Source organism: Squalius cephalus, assembly GCF_949319135.1.
Source record: "Squalius cephalus genome assembly, chromosome: 20".
Taxonomy (NCBI): domain Eukaryota; kingdom Metazoa; phylum Chordata; class Actinopteri; order Cypriniformes; family Leuciscidae; genus Squalius; species Squalius cephalus.
The window spans coordinates 11,586,267-11,603,634 of NC_137141.1; the positions used below are offsets into that span (position 1 = coordinate 11,586,267).

Below are 17,368 nucleotides of genomic sequence, written 5' to 3' on the forward strand. Positions count from 1 at the left end.
CTTATTTGGTCCTCAAAACAGTTTTTGCTGATTAATATTTTTTTATTTTGTTAAGATTCCTAAGATCCCATGTTCTAGCAGTTGTGGCATGTCAGGCATTTTTTAGAGGTTTAATTACTCCACCCACCATTAAAACTCATATCCGCATATCAAAAATGATCTGATTGGCTGAGATGGTTCACGCCGCTTGCGGTTCACTGTGGACAGACAAATTGCTTCTTCGTGAAAAATTGGTGTTAACCCACAATTTTCTCCAGGGAGTCAGTCCCTGTAGCTAAACCTACTGTTAGTCACTTTGAATAAGAAATGGTCTGCTAAATCATGTATAATTTTAATTTTTTCTTTCTTATCTTGAACTCTGAACATATAATGCAAAATGTTAAATTATAGGTTTATCAGTAATATTTCAAATGAGCCTTGACTTTTGATTCTCTTAAACCAATTTAGCAAAACCACGGCTTAATATTACAATACTGCGAGTCGGCGATTAGATTGTCTTCCATTTCAATCTATGTCATCATGTCACACTTTCTACAGCCAGACTCACTTTGTCATTTTAACACATTTCAGTAAAAAGTTCATTTCAGAGGAACGAGAGAGGGAAATAGAAAGAGTGCAGAGCAGAGATAGTACCTCACCCTGTTTACAGTCCATGAATTTTTATTAGTCCCAGATAAAGTGGCCTGTATTGTATTAGGTCAATATGTTTGTTCATGATTAAAACAAACTGATTCTGCTCCTCCGTATTGATTGCATGCCCACCCGCCCTAATAAATATGTACTGGGCCTCCATGTTCTTTATCAGCTTTTTTTTTTTGCCGGGTTCTCCTGTGACGCGTTATCAGCCCTCTATGTGGGATTGATCGGGAGAGGGGTACACGCGTAGACCGAGCCGGGGCTGGGACGGCGTGCTGTTTGCCCATGCTGGGGGAGTTTATCGTAAGGGGGAGAAAAAAGAGGGGGAGGCAGAAAGCCAGACTCGCCGGGAGGCAGGGATCGTAAATCGGCCTCATTTAGGCTTTCTTTACCGGCCTGATTCCGACGCTTGTCATCCTCCGATTGCTCCGAGCATATGGCATATTTCAAAAGAGCAGATTGTGAATCATAAAGAAATGAAATTAATAACCACCATACCCAACCCCCCCCCCCACCGCAGCCTCAGACTGGAAACAACCCCTAATGACGAGAGAAATAACGGCACGCCGGCGGCCCCCTCTTCCCGTTCCTCCTCTCTCCCCTCTCTCCTCTCCAAACCTGCAGAGGTCGTGTTCAAGGTCAGAACTAATCTTCACGCTCATCGGGCGCACTGACCCCGCCATTTGTCATAGCTTACAGTAAGAAGAAACTGAGGAAAGATCAGCCTGTTTTCTGCTCTTTCTTAGTCTTGGAGTATGTTCAGCATACTAGCACACTATTTTGCTTTAATTTTTTTTGCTTTTACTGCGTAGAATATGAGAAGACATCTAAACCTTGATTAGTCTGTGTGTTTAGTGTGTATATACAGTGAGGAAAATAAGTATTTGAACACCCTGCTATTTTGCAAGTTCTCCCACTTGGAAATCATGGAGGGGTCTGAAATTGTCATCGTAGGTGCATGTCCACTGTGAGAGACATAATCTGAAATAAAAAATCCAGAAATCACAATATATGATTTTTTTTACTATTTATTTGTATGATACAGCTGCAAATAAGTATTTGAACACCTGTCTATCAGCTAGAATTCTGACCCTCAAAGACCTGTTAGTCTGCCTTTAAAATGTCCACCTCCACTCCATTTATTATCCTAAATTAGATGCACCTGTTTGAGGTCGTTAGCTGCATAAAGACACCTGTCCACCCCATAAAATCAGTAAGAATCCAACTACTAACATGGCCAAGACCAAAGAGCTGTCCAAAGACACTAGAGACAAAATTGTACACCTCCACAAGGCTGGAAAGGGCTACGGGGAAATTGCCAAGCAGCTTGGTGAAAAAAGGTCCACTGTTGGAGCAATCATTAGAAAATGGAAGAAGCTAAACATGACTGTCAATCTCCCTCGGACTGGGGCTCCATGCAAGATCTCACCTCGTGGGGTCTCAATGATCCTAAGAAAGGTGAGAAATCAGCCCAGAACTACACGGGAGGAGCTGGTCAATGACCTGAAAAGAGCTGGGACCACCGTTTCCAAGGTTACTGTTAGTAATACACTAAGACGCCATGGTTTGAAATCATGCATGGTACGGAAGGTTCCCCTGCTTAAACCAGCACATGTCAAGGCCCGTCTTAAGTTTGCCAATGACCATTTGGATGATCCAGAGGAGTCATGGGAGAAAGTCATGTGGTCAGATGAGACCAAAATAGAACTTTTTGGTCATAATTCCACTAAACGTGTTTGGAGGAAGAAGAATGATGAGTACCATCCCAAGAACACCATCCCTACTGTGAAGCATGGGGGTGGTAGCATCATGCTTTGGGGGTGTTTTTCTGCACATGGGACAGGGCGACTGCACTGTATTAAGGAGAGGATGACCGGGGCCATGTATTGCGAGATTTTGGGGAACAACCTCCTTCCCTCAGTTAGAGCATTGAAGATGGGTCGAGGCTGGGTCTTCCAACATGACAATGACCCGAAGCACACAGCCAGGATAACCAAGGAGTGGCTCTGTAAGAAGCATATCAAGGTTCTGGCGTGGCCTAGCCAGTCTCCAGACCTAAACCCAATAGAGAATCTTTGGAGGGAGCTCAAACTCCGTGTTTATCAACGACAGCCCAGAAACCTGACTGATCTAGAGAAGATCTGTGTGGAGGAGTGGGCCAAAATCCCTCCTGCAGTGTGTGCAAACCTGGTGAAAAACTACAGGAAACGTTTGACCTCTGTAGTTGCAAACAAAGGCTACTGTACCAAATAATAACATTGATTTTCTCAGGTGTTCAAATACTTATTTGCAGCTGTATCATACAAATAAATAGTTAAAAAATCATACATTCTGGATTTTAGATTATGTCTCTCACAGTGGACATGCACCTACGATGACAATTTCAGACCCCTCCATGATTTCTAAGTGGGAGAACTTGCAAAATAGCAGGGTGCTCAAATACTTATTTTCCTCACTGTATATATATTAACATGCTATATAAATAGTTATACTTTTTAATGGCTGTAAATATAATTATTATCATATAGCATACACTGTAAGAAAAATATCAGTTGAAAAATAGATAATGTCCTTCAACCTTAAAACACAATACTATGCAATGCATACTTCAAAATACAGGTAAAACACCTGTGGACAATCCTTCGTATCAACTTGATTCATTGGACCCTATAATGCTCAGTGTGCAGTAAGCAATACAACAGTATTCATCGTCTGTACATAACCTTCGAAATGTAACTCAACTGACCATTTCTCTCAGAGATCGCTGACTTGTTACAAAAAGTCGTAGTTTGACCAAAATAGCTGCCATTGTTGTCTGTTCCTTTCATAAAACAACCATTGATGTGTTTTTAGCACTCTCAACCAATTAACCTGTGGTTTGCTCATCTTTTGTTTGCTCCATGTCAGGCATCAATCAGACGTTAGCTTGTTAACCGCTCCTGCGCTGGAAGCATCAGTGTGTGTATGTGTATATGGCTTGTTCTGTGTACCTTTGACGCACACTGACATGCTGAATAGATCTTAGTCTAATCTAACACGCTCTAATGCGCTTGCTGATCAAAGCTCGGCTCAGCCAAACCGTACATGTTCTCTTGTGCACGCTGCCCTGCAGATGTATTCCTTTCTCACTGGTTTGTTCGTTCACACTGTCCCTCCTTTGAGTGCTGAGGATTATGAGGAATTGTTATCTGTCTTTATGCATGTGAAATCAAAAGATCTGATTTTCCCAGATGCAGCCTTAAAAGGGTTTTTTTCCCACATGACCCGTTTGTTCGAAGCTGTAGAATCTGTCAGAACATGTAAAATGCAACATAATTTGCTGTTTGGACTCGAAGCTCTTCGCTTGATTGTGCTTTAAAGGCTCATGTTGTGTTTCTTCAAGACTTCACAGAGCTAATTAGTGGTTTATCAGTCAGACTTTAGACTCCATAAGGGTAAGTGGGTGAATCTCATGAAAATTTGCAGAACTATATGTGTATATGGGGGTGTAACGGTACTCAAATGTTGCCAGTATTGAAGCCATGGTTCGGTATGGGTTCGGTACAGCAGGGTGAGAAACTAAACACAAAATTGCTTATTTTCTCTCTTTTTTTTTATTAAACAGTGGTTTTCTGAACAAATGATGTCTCTCTTTTCTTAAGGATAAAAAAATCTCAGCTAATGCTGTAAAGTGTGTATATATAGGGAGTCCTTACTTGCACATTACTATAATATTAAAGGTTAACAACAGAGCCCAAACTATTAAATTCAGTTGATATTTATTTTTAGATATTGTTATTTTAGAAATTGCAAATAAGGCAGGTTTTGCGTTAACATTTTTGGAATATAATCATTTACACAGTTACTGTCATAGCTTTGTTTTTATTTATTTACAAATTTATTGAAACTTATATTAAAATAAATAAGATATTACTTACAAGTTAAGTAAATATAATGAATATAGTGCATATATTTAGTGAAATGCTCCCCCCTAGAGTTCATTCCTCTAGTGAACTAACATGCTGTGCACACTTAATGACTTGCCTGAGGTAAATGTAATGCTATGTGAGATATTATTCTCAAGCTGTTTTATTGATGTATTTCTGCGTTTGAAACACTTGTTGAGAGACTGCACATATCTCTGCATAGATCGTCTGTTCTTCTTATTCTGTGCTTTTTCCTGTTGCTGTGGTGGTTAGCAAACAGTGTTGCATTACCGCGCGAGCCCCCTTCTGGATTGGAGTGTGGATCGCCTGTTACTGACTTTATTTGTTGTCTGACTGCATGCACCAAACCGTGACATCCGCACTGTTACGGTTCGGGACGAATACACGTTACACCCCTAATATATACCATAATCTTTGTAATATTTATTATATAATATTAAATATTTTAAGTATAATATTTATGTATTTCAGGGTTTTTTCATATAGAAAATAAAGCCAATTTTGCATTTGTGAAATTATTTGAATGAAAATGAACCAATGTGATTTCTTATTTCTTTCTAATCTTTCTTATTTCATTGTGACCCGAACATATTTTTCACAGGTTTTGTGAGATTCACCCAAACACAAGTAGATTTCTGTTTTTGGGAAGGTCAGAAATTCTCCTTGATTTATGTTGCTCCTTTGTGATAAAGTGCAGGGATGTTTGTCGACGTGTTGCTCTATGTCAGGAGTGTGAAGGCAGTAGAGCAGGCATCTGTGTGTGTGTGTGTGTGTGTGTGTGTGTGTGAGCGTGTGTGTGCTGGTGGAGCGACAGAGGCTGTGTGTGAGTGTGACACATTGCTGCTTTATAGAGCCGGAGCAGGTGGTATTTAATGGGAATCACAACATCACAGCGCCTTCTCCTGTGTGTGTGTGTGTGTGTGTGCGCGTGTGTGTGTGTGTGTGTTTGTGTGTCCCTCATCACTCCTCTCTCACTTTCCCTCTTTCTCCTTTGTCTCTCTCTCTCTCTTTAATTTTCTCTCTCACACATTCCAGAACTCCAAAACCTAGTAAGCTGCTTTCCAGTATACTGTCTACATAGTCAGCTGCCTTCCAAGACATAATTTACAATCAATGCTTCTCAACTGGTTTTGCTTCAAGACTCTGATTTTACATTGGACACAAGTGGCCACCAAACCACAGTACTGAAAAAAGTCTGTATATACTGTTATAGTATAATATTTTGAATTTGCTTTTATTTTTATAGTTCCAGTTTTCATTTTAATTTGTGTTGTGATTGTCATTTTTATTTGTTTTTTATAGATATTTTTATATAGCTTTAATTTATATTTATTTCAGTTTTATTTTTTAGCAACGCTAGTCATTTAGTTGCTGAGAGTATTATTCTTTTTCACATTATATTAGTTTTTCATCTAATATTTATATTTTATTATTTCAGTTAATGAAAATGATTTGTAATAATTTTAGTTAATAAAAACAACAATCAAATACTAAAATGCTTTAATATGGCCATGTCAAATTTGTTTGTTTTTAAGTTGATGGTGTGATACTCTAATCTTAAAAACATAAAAATAAATTCACTATGCTTTTTGTAGTAGCCTTCTCGTTGGCAATGTACCCATAGTGCCCTAAAATGCTGTCTAGGAAGGCAGCTCAATAGGTTTTGAAACACAGCTGAGCTCCCACACAAATACACAAATACACAAAAGAAATAACCATTTCCTCCTGTTATGACTCTTTCCGAAGACCCCCACATTGACGGGATGTGCTGAATATGGTGCCGATACTGTTGGGCGCACCTGCATGCGCCATTACCCACAGACACACACATCCAGCATTTCTCACAGCACTGTACACACACGCAGTAGCCTCAGTAAGTATGTGCTAATGTAGGTAATCGCTAATGGACATTTGCTAAATTTGATTGCATTGCGCTTGTTTATCTTGTACTGTTCCATTTCAGCTGCTGTGGTCTGGTTTCTGTTGTTGGCCAATATGTTTCTATAGGGCAAATAAATCCTCCTCCTCTAAAAAGCTTTTGAATAGAGTCATTTAATATTTCCGTGTCACCAGGGGCTGTTTGAAAACACTGTTGCGTGAATGTGCGTGAATTTACACTAGTGTTGAAAAGTTTGGGGTCAGTAAGATTAAAGATATTTATAATGTTACAAACGTATCCTCAAAAATAGCAAGCATATCATTGATAATAATAAGAAATGTTTTTTTGAGCAGCAAATCAGCATATTACAAGGATCATGTGACACATGTGAGTAATGATGCTGAAAATTCAGCTTTTACAACTCAGGAATAAGTAACATTTTAAAATACATTCAAGTAAAAACATTTTTACTAACTTTAAACTGATTTTTAATAGGTAAAAAAATGGATGCAACAGTCTATGATGCTTTAGCAGGCAAAACAGTGAGTGTTCATTGTGAGAGACAGCAGCATGGGCGCTCGTCATCACAGGCTCGAGAGAGAAGGGGTGTGAGATGCTGGCAGAGAGTATATTTGAGCGGGAGTTTAGGTGTCATTGATGTTTAGTTATCAGTGTATTGATAACTCTGAGATGGCTGACCCAGCACACACTTCACTAACTCACAGTGATCTCACACCTTCTCATCCAATATCCAGAGAGCACAGCCTTTATCGTGTGTGTGTGTGTGTGTGTGTGTGTGTGTGTGTGTGTGTGTTGGTGCCAGGGGCTCGACACAAAGGGCCAAGTGTTAAGGCGCGCTCTCTTCTTCTCTCTCTTCCTCCGTCTCTCTTTCACCCTCTACAACCTTTCTTTCATCAGTTTATTTCTCTTATTTTTCCTTCCTTCCTTTCTTTTATTTCTTACTACTTACTATTTTCTCTTCCTTATTTCCCTTCCTCTTATTCTTTCTTCGTCCTAATCCTTCCTTCCTTCCTTCCTTCCTTCCTTCCTTCCTTCCTTCCTTCCTTCCTTCCTTCCTTCCTTCCTTCCTCCCTTATTCTTTTTATGCCCTATTTTTTATTTCCTTCTGTCTCTCCTTTCTTCTTTCTTCCCTTATTTCCTTCTTTTGTATTCATTTCCACCCTAATTTTACTGGCTTGCTTCATCTATTTTTTTTCTCATTCTTTGCACATATTCTCTTTTTTATTCAATGTTTCCTTCCTTCCTTCCTTCCTTCCTTCCTTCCTTCCTTCCTTCCTTCCACTTTTTTAATTTATTATCCCTTTTCCCTTTCACTATTTTCTTCCTTCTTTTTTTCTTTCCTTCTCTTTTTATCCCATTTTATCCTTCTTCCTCTTCCTCTTACCTTTTTTTACCTTATTTTCCTTTCCTTCTCCTTATCTTTTTTTTTATCTTTTTTTTTACCTTATTTTACCTTATTTTCCCTTCCTTCCTCTTTTTTCGTCATTCATCTTATTTTGCCTTCCTTTTATATTTTTCCTTCCATCTTTCTTTCTTTCTTTCTTTCTTTCTTTCTTTCTTTCTTTCTTTCGCCCCATGTGTGCGTGTCTATGCACCAGATGGCTGCTCGTGATGCGAACGAGCATTAAAAAAGCGAGAGACATTCCACAGGGGAGAGACGCAACAAGCCTGCTAGTTGTTGGATGCAGACTCTGAGATCAAGCTCTGCCCCTGGTCAAAGAGCTGTTGGGAGATCAGTGGTGGCTGTCACATCCCAGAGTCCGCCTGACCGCCCCTCCCTCCCTGACAATCAACATTAGACTAAAATAAAGCCCGTCGCTCCCTCCTCTGTATCTATTACAGCGACTCATTCTGACCAGATTTATGCGCAACATGACGACTCGATGCAGAGCCGCACGACGCCTGTGAAAAGAGAAATGCAGTTTGTCAGGAGAGACAGCCATACAGTCCTCACACCCCATGAATAATTGAAAGGAGGGATAGAGGAGAAGGAAGAGACACCTGGAGAAAGAAAGAGGGAGAAACGGAGGGATGACAGGAGGTGTAGAAGCAGCTGAAGAGACACGTCAGAGAGACAGCGAGTGAGGGGGATATAGACAGGGACAGACAGGGAAAGAAAGAAAGAGAGAGGAGGACAGACACTACACAAGCTCTCTGAAGGATCCAGTTTCTTCAGCATGACTTTAGCAGGGTTGAGTAATAAATAATGTGCTGGACCTGCATCTCTCACCCTTTACAAGGTCTCAGGTTTCTCAACCCCTCAGATATCGGCTGAACCGTATATGTTTGTGTGTTTTCTGATATCTAAAAGGTAATGGTTAATGTCACAGCCTCTCTTATGAGCAGCCAGTGATCTATTATTCTTTAAAAGTCTTGGCTGAAATGTACATTTTACTGAAACTCTAACTCAAGCAGGCTTCCCCACGGTTAAACCTGGTGGGCAGCAGAGGTTGAGCAGCAAATAATCATCATCCGTCACTTTGACGAGCGGGTTGTAAATCTTCCATTATGCTGTATTTGTATCCTTCTGTAAATATTGTAAAGCTTGTTATCTTTTAAATGACATTGATATCACAAGAACTTATCAAGCACTTTGTAGTGAGTTTTTGACACTGTCTCTTTGCGGTCTGGTCACCCAATTTAATGAACAATATTCCATGAATTATTCCACTGGACTAGTCTTGGAATCTTAAATTTTTCATCCCAGATCTTCACTCACATCTTGCAGTCTGTTTTCACTGGAAAGATCTATTTTCCCCCTTTTTTCTTTTAATTCCTGTTACTATATTTTACTGTTGAAATAATTTTAATATATTCATATTTTAATTAGCATTTAATTGATTTTATTTTCAGTACTGTTCAGAAGTTTCAGTGAGATTGTTTTTAAAAGAAGTCTCTTGTGCTCACCCAGGCTGCATATAAAACAGTAAAAACAGTAATATTGTGAAATATTATCACAATTTAAAATTTCTATGTGAATATATTTTAAGATGTAGTTTATTTCTATTTTCAGCAGCCATTACTCCAGTCTATTGTCAGTGTCACATGATCAATTCAACCTCAGTGTCGTCCTTGATGCCAAACAACATCGTAGCGCAACCAATCACGATGTGCCAAATTTAAATATGTAGAAATGTGAATGAGATTTGAGGAATATAGTGGATTGGAAGATTTTTTAGTAAATTAGGTGCAGTAAGTGATTTCTGAGAAACACTGCTGATATTTTTTTATAATCGACACCCAAACAAACACACCCCTCCCTTCATTGCTCCGCCCCCAGCATAACACAGGCAACCACAAACAGCTGGTAGATCAGACAACTCGTGCTAGTATGATGAATCAGCTGTGATACAACAGAATATCTTGGTACTGTAAAATAAAAATAAAAACTGTTACTCGCATATCGAGCAAAAACAGAAATCTTGGCATCCTTTTTCAGGCCGTCCATCTCTCCAGCACTGGAAAGCTTTTCCAATATTAACACGTGTCCTATAGCCCTTGCCTGATCATAACCCTAATTCTTCTAATTATATTCCTCTGACCTTTCCCTCTTTGGTAATATCTCCGCCATCTCTCTTTCTACTGTCTTTCTACAAATGTCCCGCTTGCTCACCCCCCTCCCCCCATCATGAGCATTTACGCCCCCATTGCTCATTGGCTACAAGAATGTTTTGGTGCTCGGTTGATCGGTCTAATCGATCCACTTTATTTTTTCTCCTATATACACAGCCAGGACTAAACAGACATCTATCAAATATTCACAAAATTGTTTGTGTTGATTTAAATCATCAACAGCATTTCTCAGAAATTGCTTAATGCATCTTTAAAAGCTGTCATATTGCTTCAGAAGTCTTGGAATATAGTGCACAAGTCTTATGGACTGCTTATTCCATTTTGTGCAACTTGTATGGAAGATAGCAGCATGCATATTCTGCTAGATAAAAAAATCAAAATAAATATTGATTCAGATGTTCAATTTCGATTCTCAATTCGATTTTCGATTTCGATTCCCGATTCGACTCAATGAATATTGATTTAACTCAAATCCTATATTTATTAAAAAAAGAACAGTGAACATACAGTGCTATGCATAAGTTTAGACACCCATGCTAAAGTTGACTAAAAAGAGGAATAAAAAATCATCTTTTGGAAATTGAACTTAATGCCTTAATTTAAAAAATTAGGAAAAATCCAACCTTTAAGGACACCAATTTTCTTTGTGAATGAATAATGTATCGTAAATAAATAAATGTTCTTCCTTAAAATACAGGGTGCATAAAATACATTGGCATGGTTTTATTTCAGTTAGCCTAATAGCTGGTGTGATTTGCATTGAGAGATGATCTTATGGAAAGTACTCCATGCCAATCTCTAGGTATGGTGAAGGCTATGTGATGATGTGGGGCTATTTTAATTCCAAAGGCCAAGGGAACTTTATCAGGATGCATAGTATCCTGGATCCATGAAGTAACTGGCCTTTAAAAATAAAAATCTGCCTGCCTCTATGGGAATTTAACATAGGGGTGTCCAGACTTATGCACCCTGTATTTTAATGGAGAACATTTATTTATTTACGATACATTATTCATTCACAAAGAAAATTGGTGTCCTTAAAGGTTGGATTTTTCCTATTTTTTTAATTAAGGCATTAAGTTCAATTTCCAAAAGATGATTTTTTATTCCTCTTTTTAGTCAACTTTAGCATGGGTGTCTAAACTTATGCATAGCACTGTAAGTTTGCAAGTGGTTAATTAATACAAATAAATGAAGAGCCACAAACCTGTATATTAAACTCTTTTGATTTTAGGTAGGGTACATTAAAACAGAACCCAACTCTATATTTCAAATGCATTTAATGAATAGACAGGAATTTGATGCAAGATGAAAATTGATGCTGAAAATTGGACAAGTCGCAAGCCTTGATCAAACAGGATCAGGTTATTTTATGTTTAAGATTTAAGATAAAATCTCACAGCATTAGGTGTAACATGGAGGCTGCAAGCCTATGAACAGTGTAGGCCTAAACTAATACTGGCCTTTGGGTGATATATAAATAAAATGGGAAAAAATTTTTATTCATGGCCTTTGAGATTAGACCACATTTAAAAAAAACGATTAATCAAAAAATCACAAAATATTGTGAGTGACTCATCAGTGAAAGTCTGATGAGGGTGACTAGATTTCTCATTTTGTGTGAACTGTCTCTTTAACTCAGGTCAGTTTGGAACTCAGTGGAGATCTCTGTCCATTGTTCCCAGCTTGCATCCTTAAACTCCTCTCAGATGGATTACATATCCATGAATATTCAGGTTTTTTGTGTTTTGTGACTGGCTGGCATGTGATGTAGGCTAGCGTTGTCCCCCTACGGCGTCTCTCAATGTCTCTTCTCAGATGCTTCCTCATGTGGCATGCTTGAAGGGAATTATGGGAGAGCGTGTGGTGTATTGTGTGCTGAAATGAGCAGGTTTGTTGTCTCCGTGTGTGTTAGTTGTTATGGTGGTGCCGGCTGGGGCCCGTGGCTCTTTCTGCAGGACGCGGACTAATTACAGCACTAATGCAGGACACCCCATTGATACACACTCATTCAACACGACCACACACACACACCTGCTTTATCTGCCTCCCTCCAAAACTTCATTACTTAACCATGTGCACGCACCCACACATAGTTAACACTCAATTAATTGATCCATCTATGTAGAAGAGTTTTGATGCTTTATAACCAAGTGTTTGTACTGCACGTTAGGTAGATCATGTTCCTGGTTTATGTACATAAACCTCACCTTATGTGTCTGATTTTGGCAATATATCATGTAGACAGTAAACCACATCTGTTTATGTCTGCTCTGTCCTTCTTTTGCATTTTATGAACACAGAAAACACAAAATAATGAGCAGGAGCAGCCGACAGACAGGAATGTTATTGCCAACATTTGTATGAGAACTGGCAGGCTTGAAGTCAACCAGCTGGTCAGATATATGTTTGATTCCCAAAGATGTGCTACTCTGATGGAGGAGAGGCTTCTTAAGTCGACTCTGGGCTGAACATAAGTCCCGAATCCCCCAAATAACTTAATGTATTAAGATGCTCACACCACTAGATGGCACTATAGCATCCAGAGCCCATTAGGAATAGAGGAGTTTATGAAAATTAAACACACGCGCACACTCTCAGGCACTCACAAACAGTCTCAAACACGGTGTTGCTTGAGTTTATTTCCTGTATATAGATGAGGAGAAGTGTTCTTGTGTTCAAAATATATTCAAATTGTGCTTTGTCAATTTCCCTCAGAAAATAGCCACATTTGTTAGTGTTTCCCTAAATAAATGCTGCATTAGTTTTGGGCTGTTCTGGAGAGAGAGCGATCAGACCCTTGAGATGGTGCGAGGAGATGAATATTTTGTTGTCAGCAGTTCGGATGGAGTGCTGTTGTACCCCATGCATTATTCACTAATACAAATATGCCATATCATTTACAAGCATGTGTGCCGGGGTGAAATTCACAGCTGGGAATTAGGTCTGAGATTAATTAACAAAGCAAAGCTCCTTGTTTTCTGTCTTTCTCTCGTTCTCGCAATGTGATTCAAATGATACAGTTCAGATAATGAGTTCTGCTTCTGAATGTCTGTTTACTGTGAATTTATTTAATCAATATGAAAAAGAGAAACAAAACCAATGTAAAAATCATTATTATTTCAATGCTTTTATAAATAATAGTTATGCATAGGTCAGAGTTCATAATTAAAAAATTATGCCATATCTCTTTCAGAAATGTACTGTGGTACAATGATGGTACCAGATGGTAAAAGCTTGGTTCTTTAATGTATACTAAGGTATTAAATTATTATTTTATTAATATATCATGTTATTTACATGCTACTCCAGGTTAAAAGAAAATATTTATAGAACATCATGGAATGTTAAAAAGAAATGTGTTACCAAAAATGATCAGAACATTTAATGGGACAACCATGGTATTTCTAGATATGGTAACATGGACTACCATATTAAACCTATGCATGAATTTCAGCATTGATATATTTCAAAACATCATAATATTACCATCATTATACATGATTGATTGTCCAAAAACATGGTGTTATCGTGGCACTTAAAAGTACAAGATGTAACCTTTGACCCTCTAGTGGTTAAATAAACATAACTGCATGCATTTTGCAGAAGAACATTGTTTTGGTTGTGCTTCAGCTCTGTGTGACTGTGTGGATGAATATGGTTATTCTACTGCTCATAAAACATTCACTATTAGTCTGAAGAGATATAACCAGTTTAGATGGAAAGATCTCAAGCGTTCTGGCTGAAGATGTCACTGTAGCTTTACCTGTTAATAGATGCGGTACTTTGCGGTACCTTGAAAATGAATTCCAGCACAGCTTTACAACAGCCATAATGAAATGAGCCTTCACAATAGATAATGCTTCACAATGAACTCTGTTAGAGAGCTACATATGGCATTTTTTCTGTTAAGAAAATACCTTACTCACCAGCTGAGTAAAAACACCATCTCTGCGTCACTTTTACAACATTTCAAATCCCTCGGTTCTCATCGTGTCCGAAAAGCCAAGCCAATGTTGATTCTTGTTTTATTACGAGCTCTGTCGCGCTCTCTTTTTGCCAGCAGAAGCTCCTCTATTCGGCATTGTTTTAAAACGGGTGATTCACCAGAGGTTTGAGATTTATCTGCTCCTACGCCACTCCCACACCATACACACGCATATGACGAGACAGGCGAGTGACGCATGTTCACAATTTCCTGTGAAAACCACCCCGACAGGCTTACCATAGTGAATCAGGGTAAGACAAAAACACGTTTTGAAAGAAGGATTGATTATGTATTCTCATTATTTAAATTTCAATAATTTTGAACCAAAAAGTAACATGTTGATTCAATTTAGTTCTATAAAGTCAATGTTGCAAAGTGAATCAGTTATGAAACTCTCTTCAGCAAACCTTTGTATTACCATGGTGCCATATCCAAAAAACTGTGGTAATACCATGGTGCTTTTTTATGGGGATTGGAGAGTTTTCAGCTTTATTTCAAACCAGTTCTCCAGTATTTATATGCATATGTCTGTGTGTCCATGTGTGTCTGTTTGCAGGCTGGAGTTCCTCTGCAACACACTGAAATCTGCCAGTGGCTTATGTCCTTATGTCTGTCACACACACACACACACATGCAGATACACACTCACACTCATCTGTGCTCTCTGGAAGACCATTTTCCAGTAGCTAGGCAGTAGGAAAGCAGTATTAGCATTTTTGCCTTGAAGAACGCACTGTGGGGCTTTGGGAAAGTTTACTCATATGAGTTGAAAGCAGAGAGGGGCAGGAAGGGGGTGGTGCTCTAATTGTGGGCAAATAGTCCCGAGGCATTAAGACTATGGGAGACGAGATGAGAGAGAGAGAGCGAGCGAGCACGAGCATGCACTGATGCAGTGTTTGAGAATATACTATAAGTTTGTCTTTATGTGCGTTTGGCTGTTTCTCTTTCGAAAGGAGGAGGAATAATGGCATTTTAATGCAGTGATGTAATGCCGGAGTGGTTCTCCATACTGGACGGCTGGCAGAGCGCGGTGTTGTTGTCTTTCTTCCCTGTTGTTTCACTGGCGCCGCTCCAGGATGCTGGACGGACCTCCACAGCAACGGACAACTCTTCAGAAAAAAACGGCCCTCTCTGTTTCCACTTTATGTCCTCTTCTCTTACTGTGGCTTGGCTCGGTTTGTGTGTTTTTCTCCCTCAGTGAGCACTCAGCGAGAAGGACGCGCACACACAAACATGCATAAATATGAGAGTTTGACACAATACACGAATACAAGAAAAGAGCATGTCGATTGCACATACTCAGAGGGATTTATACATTTTTTGTGTTCATCTTCTGAGCTCCTGAAGACAAAAAGCAGCAAGCGTTCTGTTTGTGAGCTCCAATCTGATTGGTTGAAATTAAGTCAGTCAGTCTCAATGTGGAATATATATATATATAAGACAAGAAGACAAGAATGGGTATTGTTCAAAATTCATGTATAACTTTGATGAAAGGTTTTGATCCACTTCAAATGTTGACTACTGTGTGTGTGTGTATATATGTGTGTGTATATATATATTATTATTATTATATATATATATTTTTTTTAAGAAATTAATACTTTAATACAGCAATGATTCATTAAATTGATCAAACGTAGTAAAGATATTTGTTACAAATGAATCATGAAAAGAAAATGTATCACTTTTTTTTACAAAAAATATTAAGCAGCACAACTGTTTTCAACATTGATAATAATCATAAATGTTTCTAGAGCAGCAAATCATATATATTACAACATAAAACTATTTAAAAATGTAACATATTTCACAGCATTACAGTTTTAACTATAGCTTTGGTGAGCATAAGAGACTTCTCTCAAAAACGACCCCAAACATTTGTATGGTACTGTGTCTATAAGTCGCAGGATCCATCTACGTATAAAGCATAGTGTTCTATTTTAAGCATGTTATTTGTGCAGATTAACATGCAATTTAAGTGTTAAGTGTTGCAGAAATATAAGTTAAGTATCATTCTAGCATTTGCAGATAAGCAAACATTTTAACTGTTACATCGTCCACGTGAACACACATAACGAATAGAGATACATGTGCTATCAGGAAGAAATCCTCAAACTCTTGACCTCTGGCAGATGACCCAAGATTGAGAATACAAGACCACCCTCAAAAGGGGTCAGGAAGGAGTCTTGGAGCCTTAGTGATCTGCAGTGGTGAAGCTCTGAGAGAATCTGTCTTGGCATGTGTGTGTGTGATGTTCTCTGGCTTCAGCATTGTGGAAAGCCTTAGGGGATTCCTGTCTCACCTGCTGTTTGGAGGGAGTCTCGAGAAACAGTTGTACAGTCCCCTGAGGAATGGAGAGATGGGGCATTAAACGAGTGTAGTCCGTCCATCATTACAGCTCCTGATCTGGCCCTCATGTTCTGCGCTATCAGCTGTATGCTTCCACCACAGACATGATTTTTTTCCTCCCCTGTTTGCAACAGCATTTCACGGTACACAAATAGTACAAGCCCAGGAATTGCCCAGAATATTTTGAAATACTATTTTTGTTAGCCTAGAAATCTAGACGCACCCTAGCAGCAGCAAATTTTATTTTGCAGTCAGTGTCGTCTAGCAACTCTCCGTTGGCTTGCGAGCTGGAAAAAACAAACTCTAGTCAGGCCAATCACATCGTGTATAGAGTCGGTGGGCGGGCTTAACATAATGACGGCAGAGTTGTGACGGTTCCGCGTGAATTCCCTGCTACTTGAAAACAAAGAAGATGGCTGCTGCTGCTGGCGAACAGCGGTCTTTCGAATCGGCTTTGGCCGCGGCTCTGGAAGACTAGGAGTTAAAGGGATAGTTCGGCCAAAAATGATATTTAACCCATGATTTACTCACCCTCAAGCCGTTCGAGATGCATATGTCAATCTTTTTTCAGACAAACACATTTTCAGTTATTTTAGAAAATGTCTTAGATCTTTCAGTGGTTATAATGTCAAGTTATGGGGTCCACTCCTTCAAGTCCCAAAATGTGCATGCATCCTTCACAAAAGTAATCCATCCGGCTCCAGGGGGATAAACGAAGACCTTCTGAGGGTAATCCGTGCGGTTTTGGTTCCGGCAACGGTCGACGCGCGTTCACGGGAGATGGATGCCGACGTAGGACGTAGCGTTTGATTTAGCTATACTTCGTTCTACGTCACGACGCTTCCTACGCTACGTCCTACGCCATACACCGGCATCCATCTCCCGTGAACGTGCGTCGACCGTTGCCGGAAGCCAGTTATTTTCATTTATAAAGTTTTAAACATATATTTTTACGACAAAACCGCACGGATTACCCTCAGAAGGCCTTATTTATCC

The 17,368-nt window shown here is 39.1% G+C and overlaps 1 protein-coding gene across 3 annotated transcripts in view; it reads left to right on the forward strand.

Annotated features, from left to right (window-relative positions):
* Positions 1-17,368, forward strand: part of akap6 (A kinase (PRKA) anchor protein 6) — a 198,330-nt gene that overhangs the window by 134,025 nt on the left and 46,937 nt on the right. The gene's annotated exons all lie outside the window — the stretch shown is intronic.